This window comes from Canis lupus, chromosome 37 (genome assembly GCF_003254725.2).
Source record: "Canis lupus dingo isolate Sandy chromosome 37, ASM325472v2, whole genome shotgun sequence".
In the NCBI taxonomy this organism is placed as follows: domain Eukaryota; kingdom Metazoa; phylum Chordata; class Mammalia; order Carnivora; family Canidae; genus Canis; species Canis lupus.
The window spans coordinates 20,683,525-20,696,980 of NC_064279.1; the positions used below are offsets into that span (position 1 = coordinate 20,683,525).

Consider the following 13,456-nt stretch of genomic DNA (forward strand, 5'->3'; position numbering starts at 1 on the left):
GAGAAAGGTAACTATGTGAGGTGATGGATGTGTTAATTAACTTGATTATGGTAATCATTTCACAACATATATATATTAAATCATTACATTGTGCCATTGTGCACCGTAAACAATTTCAAATGCATATTAATAGGTCTTTATCAATATTAAGTAACAAATGTTTCTAAAGAGTGGATTTAGGATTTTAGGATTACAAGCCTTAAACACTAAAATGTATGGGGTGAGCTGAGGAAGAAAGCCCTACAAAGACACAGAGAAAGAATGGTCAGAGAATCTCAGAGATAGCCACAGAGAGTTTTGCTATGGAAGCCAAAGGATTATAGATATTTCACTAGAAAAGTCTATTGAGTATGGTAGAGAGAACAAGCTCAACAAAGAAACTGAATATGAAAAAGCCTGAAAGTGACCACTGGTATTAACAATCAGGTTAATGTTAATTTCATCATAAAGTAGCTTTCACAGAGTTGTAAAGGCAGATGGAGTACTTTGCATGAATGTATGAATAGAGTATGGACTCAAGATGGAAATGGGAGTGAACACAAGAAAATGACAGGGGGAGCGAAAGAGAAGATTCTAGTAGAGTCAAGAAAGGCATTTTTTAAGCCTTAGAGAAAGGAGTATAGTCATTGCCTAAATGGAAAGAGCCACTAGAAGAAAACAGATGGAAGACTAGTTGAGAGACTGGAGTGCTAGGTCCATTTTCAATTCTACTTACATGTTTAGCTATCCCTAGATTCTGGGACTAATTCTTTATCCAGAGAGAAATGTCAGAAGCTTTAGGCTAGCATTTGAGTCTCAAGTCACTCTTGCCGATTTCTGCTACTTTATGACTTTGTTACAGGTCCTCGTTCCTAGGCTCAGTCTTTATCCCTTGTGATCAAGTCCTCAACTTGGGCCATAATTCACACAAATTCATCTATTACAAGTTTCCACAAATTAATTTCCAAAACTTCTTGTTCCTCTCTCTAGAATTGAGATTTTTGTCTCATGCTCCATTTTCTTCTCAGGTATAGTATATATATCGTGAACTGTTTATCTCACAGCCACGCCCCACCTCCTTCTCTCTGGTTAACATAATCCCAATTTTGCTCAAGTCTCAAGTGATCATATGTGTTAGGCAAGCCCCTTCCTATCCCAGAAAGGATAACTTTACTTAGTCAAAATTAGCTATGTAAATTTTATTCCCCTAGACAGTGTTTTGTTTTCAAAAAGCATATGTCAATATTCTCATCTGCTAATGGTCTAGGAAAGGAAAAGCCCTGAAAGAAAAGATTTCTATTTTTTTAACTTGATATGACTGAATCTACAAAGAATACCTGGTATGTGGACTCATCCAGTGACCATAAAATAACACAGGATTGCTCAGCAAGAAGAGAGAGATAACTTGGGTATATCACTGAGCCTCTGAATTTGTCCCAGAATTGCCTACTTTCAGTCTTGTTGCATGAGATTATCTGTGTATAAGTGACATATTGAATAAGTAAAGGCTATCAAAGTGATTTTACTGAGGTCATACTATATATCAGTTATTTTATATGCACTATTTAATTTTTACAACAACCCTGTGGGGTCCATATTGGATCTCCATTTAAAGGTGGATCTGACTCAAAAGCCTACATTTCCCCATGAAGTCAGAAACCCTGACACAAAATTCTAGTATGTATCTTTTAGTGTTGCTTCTCAACTTCCCTGCTACCAGTCTGATAGACTTCAAACTTTTCTCTTATGAATATCAAAGTTCTGCAGTATAGCAAGGGCTATGAGTGTAGTTTGAGGAATAAAACAGAGTTGTTCAAACCTTAGCACGGTTATTAGCTATGCAAATTAAGACACACTACTCAGGCTCTAGATTCCATGTTATTATTTGGAAAAGACAGTAATACTACTCACCCCCTAAAAGTTTTGATAAGTATTAAATTAGAGAAGGCCTATATAACTGAGCTAATGCCAATACCCATTTGGTCATATAATGATTATGTCTTTATTCACATTGATACTACTACTGCAAAATGCAGAGTCAATTTTAAAAAATTGCATCATAGAATTTTAGGACAGTAAGAGACTGCAGAGATGAAATTTTGTGGAATCTCTGTCATCCAGAGGCAAACTTAACCTAATTCAAAATATGTAAGTGACCTGTTTATAAATTTTTTTAGAGCTAAATAGAATTCATTTAATCACCATTATGAAACCATCATTTGGAATCAATGGCCAGTTAACTAAACATTGAAGTACAGCTACTTGGAGGAAGGAATAAGAGTACATCTAGTTAAAATTTAAGAACATGATCATCTCCACTACCATACCTGGCTGACAACTTTGTAGTGTTGTACAGTTCAAAGAACACTGAACATGGAATCAAAAGATGTAGCTAGGAGCAAGCCCCTTCTCTATTATTAGCTCTGTAACTTGCCATCTCTAAATTCCACCTTCTTTATCTCTAAAACAGGGATGATGATTCAGCCCTTTGCTGATCTCACAATATGATTCTCAAAATCAAAGTATATGTAGAAGACATGTGTACGTTGGAATGTGCAGTATAAATGTAAGAAAAATAAAAATTTCAGTGAACATAAATGGTGGAAACTTCAGACTCTGCCTTCTGTAACACATTCTTCAAGGGTTTGTTTGTTTTTTTTCCCCCTTGGAATATTTACTTATTACTTATTCTGAACCGTCAGCAGCCCTTCTGAAACCTCACAGTACTAACACAGCACAGTGCCACGGATGGCTGTACATTGAACCAGAGCCTTTTGATGATGATGATCTTTGAAGGTTTCCTGTGTATACAGGTACTCTTACTTTGCTCACTATAGTTGATAGAATCAAGCTACAGGCTGAGCATGTGATAGTTGATTTGAGTCAAAGTTGGAAATCACTCAATCAAGAAACCACTCAGTCACTCTGTCTAGAAAACAAATGGATTAGAGAAGAAAAACCAAGATGACTCAGACCCAATTCTGAAAGTGTTTTTAATGGGGCATTGATTCAGCCTCTACTGAATATTTACTAAAAATAAAAAATATTAGCAACACTCTTTGTGGAGTCTCTTCCAGACAGCTGTGACATCTAAGGAACACTGCATATAAAAATTCTATAAATAATAGCATCATCATTCTTGTGTATGATTATTTTTCTCATTCTGAAAGGCCTTGCATAAAGTGAGCTATTTTTCAGAAATGTCAGAAAGCCCTAGAAATTAATAAATTGGGCACCACTACTCATTAATCCATTATTGCAATGTTCAGTTAGTATGAAAGTTCAGAATCCTTTTTCCTCACAGAAATTATGCTTTATGTGCTGGTTAGACTCTCAGACTGGCCCAAAACTTGACAGCAAACTCAATGTGACACAAAATGGGATGAGGCTGCTCAGAAAGCTAAGGTAATCCCTGACAGCATTGACAGTGGACATACAAGAGACAGAACAAACCAGGAGAAAGAATGTCATATACCACTTCTGGGGGCCATGTTTGAAGAGGGATATGTCCAGAAAAGACCAGTGAATCATAGAAACCACAACTTACCTCTCTCTTTCCTTTTATAGCCAAGCATCCAAAAGGAATATTCTACATTCACTGACTGCACAGCTATTCATTGAAAATTTATTACATGCTGTTTGATAATACAAAAGGAGCTAACTAGTTTGGAGGTATTATACACTAGAGTATACATCTAGGGCCACAACCATTCAATTTTAGGGAATGCAAATGCCCAGTATTCCAAGGAAATATCAAACTGGTTTCTGAAGTTATTTAACCAACTTATTATCCCACTGGCAGTATGTAAATTTTCACACTGTTTTCTATCCTTTCCAATACTTGATATAGTCAGATTTCTTGATTTTTGTCAGTCTAATGGGTATAAAATTTTATCTGATTGTGCACTTAACTGGCATTTTCCTGGCTATTACTGAGATTAAGCACCTTTTTTTTTTCATTTATTCCTCATTTTCTTTCAAGTCTGTTCATGTTGTCTATTTTTCAATTAGGTTGCTTGCTTTACTTATTGACTTATAAGGATTTTTAAAGAAAAAAATTTATATATATTTCAGAAACTAATCCTTTGTTAGCTAATTGTGTTGCAAATTTTGTCTCCAGTTTACTGCTTGTCTTTTTATTTGTGTACCTTTTGATGAAGAGCAACTCTTAAGTCCAATGTAGTTACACTAATCAGTCTTTTCTCCCCTTAGCACTTTTTATTGCTTTAGAAGTCTGCCCTTACTCAGAATGTAGAAGATAGTCTCCTAAATATATTTTCTAAGTTTTAAATATTTCACATTTAAACCCTTTTTCTATCCATAATTGATTTCTGAGTATATGTTCTCCCAGTAACTTTCCAATCCATGCATTTTTAATTGTGTTGTAGTCCTCCCCAAACCAAATTGCTCTGGTTCAGGTCACAACTGGCCTTCATATTATCAAATCCAGTGGGTAATTTCCTCTGCTTTCTGCCTTTTTTTTTTTCTTTTTTTGCAGCATTTAAGAAACTCCAGAACCCTTTCCTCTTCAATCTCTTTCACCTTATCTTTCACTTCATAATGTTAATCTTCTCCAACTTTTCTTTTACCTTTTTTGGCCTTCATAGCTTTCTCCATTTGCATCCAAAAAGGTGGTATGACTCAGGGCTCAATCTTCAATCACTCTTCACATCCATTTAGTCATTCCCAGTATTCTGGGAATTTAATTGTCTAATTAAACTTTTGTTTAATTTGACATATATATTCTAATCACTTGCACATCCATTAAATCCAGGGTGTCTGGAAGACACCATATTTGTTGGGTCTCCTGACTCAATTACCTTTTGAACATAGTTGGGGATATCCCAAAGGTATCTCAATCACTTTTTAAAGAAAACTTTTCTCCCATCCCTTTACCTTACAAAATCTGTTGCTCTTGCTTCATTCTCTAACTTAGAAATTGATGGCATCCTCCACCTGCTAAACAAAGCTAGAATAGAAAGCCATTCTACACTCTTGCCTGGCCATCACTCTCCTTCATCCTTTGCATCTAATCACCTAGACCTAAGGATTCTTTCACCTACATATCTTTCATGGGTGCAGATCCCTCTGTTTCTGCCTTTGTTCAGGGACCCATCCTTTTTCACTTGGATTTTTATAGTAGTCTTTCAAATATTCTTTCAGGAGGCAGCCTGGACCTCCAGAATCCTTGATCTGCACTTGTCAGAGTGATCTTTATAAAATGAAAATCTGCTCATGATGCAGAAAGGAAAAAGCCTTATCCCCATATACATAATTTTCCTACATTCTTCAATCCTCACAGTTTCAGCCCACACTTCCAAGCACGTCACTCCACACAGAGATGACCATCAATCCTTCTGCAGTTAACATCATAGAAACTTCTGCTGAGCAGTCACTCTTGGATTAAAGGGGATGTTCTGCCTACCAGTCCTTACTTTTGCCAGTTCCTGGTCCACTCAGCTGCCACCACAGTATGCATTTTCCTCTCAGCCTCTATCCCCTTTGTCCAAATTACCACTTTATTACCCCTTTAACTCTGACAAGCCCCTTCATCATTGATGGGTATCATCAACATTTACACAGACGATACAACCAAATCTTGGCTCATTTCTTGACATAATCCTTAGTAACCTTCTACTCAACTCTACTACATTTCTCACCATATATATCCTCCCTGTAAGCCAGCCTTTCCTCTCACACAGCTCTAAGTTCTTTGTACTTTACAATTCCTGCCAAAACTCTATCTTCAGCCAGATTCATGCTTTGAGCTCCTAATGGACATCTCCATTTGTATAAGTAACTCCTTCTGGAAGTCTCCATTTTAATGTCTTCTGAGCAGGGAGCCCGATGCACGGCTCAGGGCTTGATCCCAGGACCCTAATGCCATGACCTGAGCCAAAGGCAGCCATGTAACCAACTGAGCCACCCAGGAGCCCGTATCTGAATGTCTTCCAGACACCCTGAATTCAAAACTGAATTCACCATATGCATCTATTTTGAAACCTCCTTCTTTTCTTCCATTATACCATATCTCAGAAAAAGGTACAACTACCTACCCAATTACCACAGAAGTTATTATTTCCTCCTCTATTTGTTCATTCTCCAAATTAAATCAATCGAGTTACCACCTCCTAAGTATACCTCAAATCTATTCCCTTCCTTTCATCCTCATGCCACCATCCTAAATCAAACCATTGTACATCTTTTCCTGATACAACAACAGCCTTCTGATGGGTTTCCCTTTCTTCATCCTGTCTTTAACATAGTTTCACATGATGTGACAGCAAGAGTCATTTTCCAAAAATGTAAATCTGTTTATGGCTACTATTAAAATCCCTTGGTTAACCTTAGCACTTCTTCCCTCGTGTCAAATAAAGTAGGAGTGAGGGGAATATATGTCCCCAAATGCTTTTATTTTTCTGTATCAAACACACAAAGGGATCTGGATACCTGTATAAAACTATCCTTTACTTTAGGCTAAAGTTGTAGTTACTCTAAAGAATTACAGGGTCTCTAAGGGAGGTGTAGGAATCCAGGAGCAGCTTTTCCACCCTATTCTACCACCCTCCCCAGCATCCTCCTGGCCAGCCTCAAAGATTTTAGCCTTCTTGAACTTTATGTCCTCCTTATCCTTAACAAGTATTTTTTATGCTATTTTCTCCTCCTTCTCAGAGTCATACCTCTTTTTGTGTGAGTTGTCAGTTACTTCTGTTGACTTTCCTGCTAGATGGGGATGGAGAGGAGATTCAAGGAAGCAAAACCTAACAGTGGTCAGCTCTCCTCAGTAGTAAGTCTCCTTGAGTGGTATCTGCAAGATAATCAGTATTTTCATATTGTGGTAGCGTTTTATCATCTTTCACTTTATTAAAACAATTAACATGGGTTTGTCTCTTTCTATTGTCTTAGAATATGCCTGACTCCTGAGAGAGGAAGATAAAAGAAATATCTCTTAAAATACACCCATATTTTTATATTTAATTATTTCATTTAATATAATTATTAATGTTTACTTATTCTATCACATCTGGTTTGCCTTCCACGTCTAGTCGGCACTCACTATTTCTGTATGTACTAACATCATACCATAAGGTACCTGTGATTACCTGATTAGTTTCTCCAGTCACAAGAGCATGCTTGGCTAGTGTTCAGGGCAGGCCAGAAGTGCTGGGGCATTAGTATACTCAGGAGCAGCCCTCAACCAACTATGAATGGAAATTGGTAGGTAAATGCCCCAGCTTCCTTATTCCTTGAGTAGAACAATTTTGAAGAATGTTGTATGTAGTCTTTCAGAGGTCCCCAGTGGGAATAGGCCTTAGTGATCCTCAGAGGTAATCTGGTCATTAAAATACCCTGTATTCCTTTGCTACCTTCTTAGACTCTCCTCCTCCCTTATCTACAAAAGCTTTTTCAAAAAACCTCTTACATAAATTAGTTGTACTCAAATCCTTCATCTCAGGGTCTGTTTTGAGAGAACCCAACCTCAGACAATTAGTACCCAAAAGAGGCCTAAAAAGCAAGTTTGGGGAACTGGATTTTACTTTTGGATTATTCACCAGTGAGATGGCAACAAGGACCCCGTTGCTAGTACAAGTGAGCTGGTGGTAACCCCTAATATGCTGAGACATCACTACCGCAAGTAATTGTTAGATCTCATCATTGGTGAACTAGGATCAGGTCAAGATAGGAAGAAAAAATGCTGTTCTTAAAGACTGTGAAATAGGTTGGCTAGTGTTAATAGCCACAGAAGTTCTAAAGGAGGAAAATGACACTCTGAGGTCAATCAACTATCAACAGGGCTCAGGGCAAAAGCCAGAATGCCTTCATGGCAACATTTTAAAATACTTCATCTCCATTTTCCCAGATACTGCTTCAAATCAGGCCCAAGCTTGGAATGGGATGGTGAAAGAAAGAATTACAAAAGTGGCTGAATTCAAAGCCCCCAAAAGTTGCCTATGCTGATGTCAGGGAAGGAATAAGAGCCTAAGATGTAAAATGCAGACATCTGAGTCAATATGCTTAAGAATTTTTAACTTCTGGATTTCTCTGGGCAGGCAAGAGTAGCTCCCTCTACTTGCTATAGGAGGGCAGGTTCCTACTGCCTGAAGTCCAAGAAAAACCCTCCTCTGCCCTAAGGCGAATGATTTGCACAAGAAGGCTTGACCTTCTTACAAATCTATCCATGCCTCATTGCTCTGGACCACCAATTAGAATCATACCTTAGCACCATCTGAATAGGAAAGTACTGCCCCCACCATGGGAGGAAAGCAAGTATTCACCAAAAGCAAGCATTCACTCATTAGTTAGGGAGAACCTAACTAATGTTCTTTCTAGGAGAAGATGGCTTGGGGGTGATAGATGTGAATTAGATAGATAGACAGATAGATAGATAGGAGTGATATATGTAAATTAAGGGCAGGAACACAAGCCACAGGAATATAGTAGAGAGTTTACTGATATGAGACCTCTTTTGTGTCTCTAGCTTAATATCCTGACAAGGATGCCCAGAGATGGTATTAATATTATACTGAAGTGTTGGATTTGTAGCTTAGAAACAATGGCTTATATACAGTACATGAAGTAGAGATGCCAAAACAGCCTTGATAAAGTACTAAGAAGGCATCGAAGGTCACAGAGATGTTCAAATGCTAAAATGAATTAACTATACAAGATGAGAAAAAGCCCTACTTTAAGGGTAGAGATTACTTAAAAAAAAAAAAAAAAAAAAAGAAAATCCAGTAGTTATCTATGTTCCTCTTTGATAGTAGGATAGGGCAGAAGAAACACTCTTGATTAAAACAATAGTGAATAATAAATGTGCTAGTGGGCAGGCTACCAGCATCATTGGAAAGCACAGTGGTGGCTTTCTCTACGGTCCAGGGCTGATGGAAGGAGATGCTGTAATGGAACTGGGCTACTGAGTGTCAGTGGGGATGTAAGGATTCTGTAATAGCAGAGGCCAGATGGTTACAGTTAGAGCAAATAGCAACAAGACCAAAATCGTAACTATGGGGCTTGACCTATAGATATTTGAAGTAATGTCTGATATATTACTAGTGCTCCTAGTGAAGATAAAGATGATCAGCCTATGGTTATATAATTTGACCACCACCACAACAAAAAGATCAAGAACAGGTGACAAAAAGGCTAATATCAATGACTGCAACAGAAAGCCATAATCCACACCACATTTCCATACTTGAGTCAGTTTTTAAATTCAGAGCCCCTTAAGTAAAACACAGGATGGTTGCCTTGAGGAAAGTCCCTAGAATATCATATATATATAGCTTTTCCCCAAATACTTTCTCATAGCCATGTAAGGCCATTTACCAAAGTCACTACATGCTGGGAAAGAGAGAATAGTCAAATATCCTGAGGGCAACTGAATATGAAATTTGAGATGACACTAACGTGAGGGGACCCAACATGCCATCATGGCTCCCTATTAAAGTAGAAGCAGACAGAGGTCAGTGATAAATGGAGTCCTAATCAAAGTCTATCTCCCTGTGAGTACATTGATCATTTGGTCATTTATTTAAATCTTATGTGTATAAATTTGTTGGATATATTTCATTGCTGAATGAACAACAGTTCATGGAATTACAGCCATTATTATGATAAAGGTAGAGTGGAAACCCTTGAAACTATCTACTGGCCAAGATAGTAAATCAAAAGCATTGTTACATTCTAGGTAGAATGGCAAAGAATTGTGCAACCATCAAAGACTAAATAATTCAGGGTTCTCACTCATTCCCATTTAACTCCCTGGTGTGATCCTGTAAAACCAGATGGATCAAGGCAGGTCTAAAAGTGAAAGACTATAAAATCATAGAATATATTCATATTCTATCATAGAATATCATATTATACACACATACATATATGTTTCTGCCCCCAATTCCTGGCCTAAAGCTCCTAAAATCCTCGTAATTTCCAAAGTGATAAGAGCACTAGAGAATCTTCTGTTTTAAAATTTGGTATTTGACCATGGCTCCTGCCAAAGGGCTCCTAAATCCCTTGGAATTTCCCAAATAATAGCAGTGTCTTTTGTTTTTATGAGGCAATGTCTGGTGGGCTCCTGGATGGGAGCTGGTCACCAAAAAGACCAAGACATGATTAAAAGCTTGAAATTTTCAGTCTCACTCTCCATTCTCCAGAGAGAGGAAAGGGGCAAGAAATGAAGTTAATAATCCATCATGCCTACATTATGGAAAATCCTAAAATTATGGGATTCAAAGAGCTTTCAAGTTGGTAAACATGTGGAGATGTTGGGAGAGTGGTACACTCAAAGAGAACATGGAAGCTCTTTACTTCTTCCCATATGCTCTGTCCTATGCATCTCTTCCATCTGGATGTTTATCTCTATTATTATTTCTTCTTCTTTCTTTCTTCTTTCTTCTTCTTCTTCCTCTTCCTCTTCCTCTTCTTCTTCTTCCTTCCTCTTCCTCTTCTTCTTCTTTTAGATTTATTTATTTTTTTTTAGAGAAAGAGCACAAGCGGGGGCGGGGGGGCAGAGGGAGAGGGAAAGAGAATTTCAAGCACCTTGTGCTGAGCACAGAGCCTGATGTGGGGCATGATCTCATGACCCTGAGATCACAATCTGAGCCAAAACGAAGAGTCAGATGCTTAACCAACTGCACAAAATGCTCAGACTACTTGGGAATGCAGGTAAGAAGTTCTGGGTAATCACACCAGACAAGCAATTTGGAACAGCAAGTGTTGACCAAGGTGAAGGGAATCTAAAATAACTGGTAGAGGACACAAATGATATATTTGTGTCATTTGGCCTAGGGATTAACTGAAGCAACAAAGACTATAGTTGTCCCAGTATCTCTTCTATTATAAGTTTATTTTTGTTTGTTTTTTAACTGTGACCAACAACCTTGAAGGTCCACTGGGAGAATAGAAAGGACTCTGTATGAGACACTGTACATGAACACATTTTATTTAAAATACCTATGACTTTGCATGAGAGCTCTCTCTGGCTATAGGAGCTTGTTCAATCTACATTCTAGCCAACATAGAAATGCTGGGGAGTTAACATTCCTAAAACAGCCTTCAATCAGTTACAGATAGAATTTGATGAACAGGGCTGCCTGGGTGGCTCAGCAGGTTAAGTGTTGGCCTTGGGTGCAAGTTACCATCTCGGAGTCCTGGGATCAAGTAGATCTCCCTGCTCAGTGGGGAGTCTGCTTTTCTTCTCTCTCTGCTCCCCTCCACTCATGCTCTCCCTTGCTTTTTCTTTCTTTCTCTCTCAAATAAGTATTTTTTTAAAAAAAGAATTTGATGAATAAATACCCTGGCCTTCTCACCCCTCATATATCATAATTCTGAGGCATGTTCTATGCAGTCTTCCAGAGTTCTACAGTAAGATCAAGCCTCAGTGTTCAAAGAGGTAACCTGGTCATTAAAATGCATTCTGTACTGAGTTTCTTAATTAATTAAGTGTTAAGACAACAGGGATGATATCTTTGTTCTTAACAAATCCCAAATATCTAGCACAATGCTAGTATATAGCACTCAATAAATATCTGTTGAATGAAATCACTTATAAAACTAAGTTTATTATAATTACTTCCCTCAATCTCAGTATAAGACAGAAAGTCTTGTCCCCTCTGATCTCATCTCCAGCTATTTCCTTTGATGCACCCTTCACTCCAGGGATTCAAATTACTTGCAGTTTCCTACATACTTAGTCATACTGCCAAGTTTGTGCCCATTAGTTTCTTCTGCTATTATAGATGCCCTTCATCTCCACCTAGCTTATTTCTACTCATCCTGAAAGTTTTAGGTTAAGTATAATCATCTAAGGAAATCTTCCCCTAATACTCCGTATCTACAGGTCTCTCTCTACTCCTAAATAAACTTAAGCATAATTCTAATTCTTCAATATAACGTAATCATTTTAAACTTATTTATCTGCCTCCTCCTAAACCCATAAATTGCCCAAGAAATTAATCTTTGAGTGTTTTATTTTTATATAGTGCCAACATAACATCTAGGAAAAACGTGCTCGACAAATATTTTCTGACTGAAGATGAATATGAAATATCATTAAGAACTAGGGATATTTAGACCAGAAAGAAGTCTTAAGGAAAGCAGGACATCTGTTCTCAAGTGTATAAGGGCCATCTAAAGAAAGAAGTCAGTACCACAATTGAGGGGCTTTTTCTCAGTGTTTTATAGCTAATAGCTTTCTGAGGTTAAAGAATTAGCTACTGAGAATGAAAAAAAAAAAAAAGAGCTTTTTGGTTACTGATGTGTATAGTTCCTTATATCAATTACTAAATACTGCTCTTGATGATTGTTAACGGTTTGATGTGTATCTGTATTTGTTAATCGCAAAAGGCTTGGAATCTAGCTGCCTGGGTTCAGTCTCTTAACGGTGGAATTAGCTATCTTGCAATAGTAAACATCACACTACTAGAAATTAAACCATCTAACTAGGCTACAGCTACCTATTGTGTAATGCAGTAGAGATCTTTTTTTTTTTTTATTACTAAGGTACTCTGATTCCATGGCTTCCCCAGTACCAAATTATGATACCAAATGCCAATTTGTACATAATGTCTTTATTAGGAACCTCAAATTCCTTATATTCTTAAACTTTCTTCCTCCTTTCAGAAGTAGAAAACTAAATATTAGTCTAAGGAGACAAAAGAGTACATTATCATTAACTCTTCTTAAGGATCTCTTCCAACTAGATAACAGCCATAACTAATCAGCTGAAACTGATACTACTAATGTCTAACTAAAATCATAAGAAATAACATATAAGCACCAACTTTTTCTCTGCCAACAGTATTCCATAGCTCAGATTCTTCTTGGGTTTCACGGTCTAGATAACACATATGAGAAGATCATAATATTGCTACTCAGTCTACCACATGCATAGACGGGGATCCTGGAGTAAAGGAAGCTTGAAAAACATGAAAAAGCATAAGAAAGTTCTAAATTCTCATTTACCTTGCAAGAACCTGCATGCCCCCAAAAGAGAAGTTCCATGACAATTCACTAAGGCCTGCCTCTGAAGTTGGTCTGCAAACAAGCACTATTTTCTCCCCAATTCTCCATTATCTAGCACCCCCTGGCCCACTCCCCAGAATATGTATCTAACCACAAATGCACAAGAACTTTATACAGAAACTTCTATTTTTTTCCTGATAAAGCCATTACATGAGATTGTATTCCTTGTTTGATTTTTGTTCCTTCTAGCAGTATTTTGGGTTCTATAAATCCAAGATTTAGAAAAAGAAATTGATACAGAGATTGAATTGAATCACTCAAGCAGAAGGGTCACATTGAAAGTTCTCTAATGACATTATTGCAAGAACTGGAACTCAACAATGACATTTCTTAAAAAAAAAAAAAATTGTAGGTCTTACTGCATTTTTCTTGACCATTCTTTAAATGCAAACCATGTAGAAAACTAAAACCTCAATTAGCACAGAATTGCTCTCTCCTAAAAGCATGGAGGCAA

The 13,456-nt window shown here is 37.4% G+C and overlaps 1 long non-coding RNA gene across 2 annotated transcripts in view; it reads right to left on the minus strand.

Annotated features, from left to right (window-relative positions):
• LOC112656523 (uncharacterized) overlaps window positions 1-13,456 on the minus strand; it is a 95,340-nt gene that overhangs the window by 62,533 nt on the left and 19,351 nt on the right. The window contains exons 2-3 of one of the 2 annotated variants that reach the window (XR_003134376.2): window positions 7,083-7,181; window positions 6,660-6,787 (exon numbers count right to left, since the gene is read on the minus strand). This is a non-coding gene — a long non-coding RNA (uncharacterized LOC112656523). The remainder of the gene's footprint in view (window positions 1-6,659; window positions 6,788-7,082; window positions 7,182-13,456) is intronic. The other variant, XR_003134377.2, reaches the window with a different exon arrangement.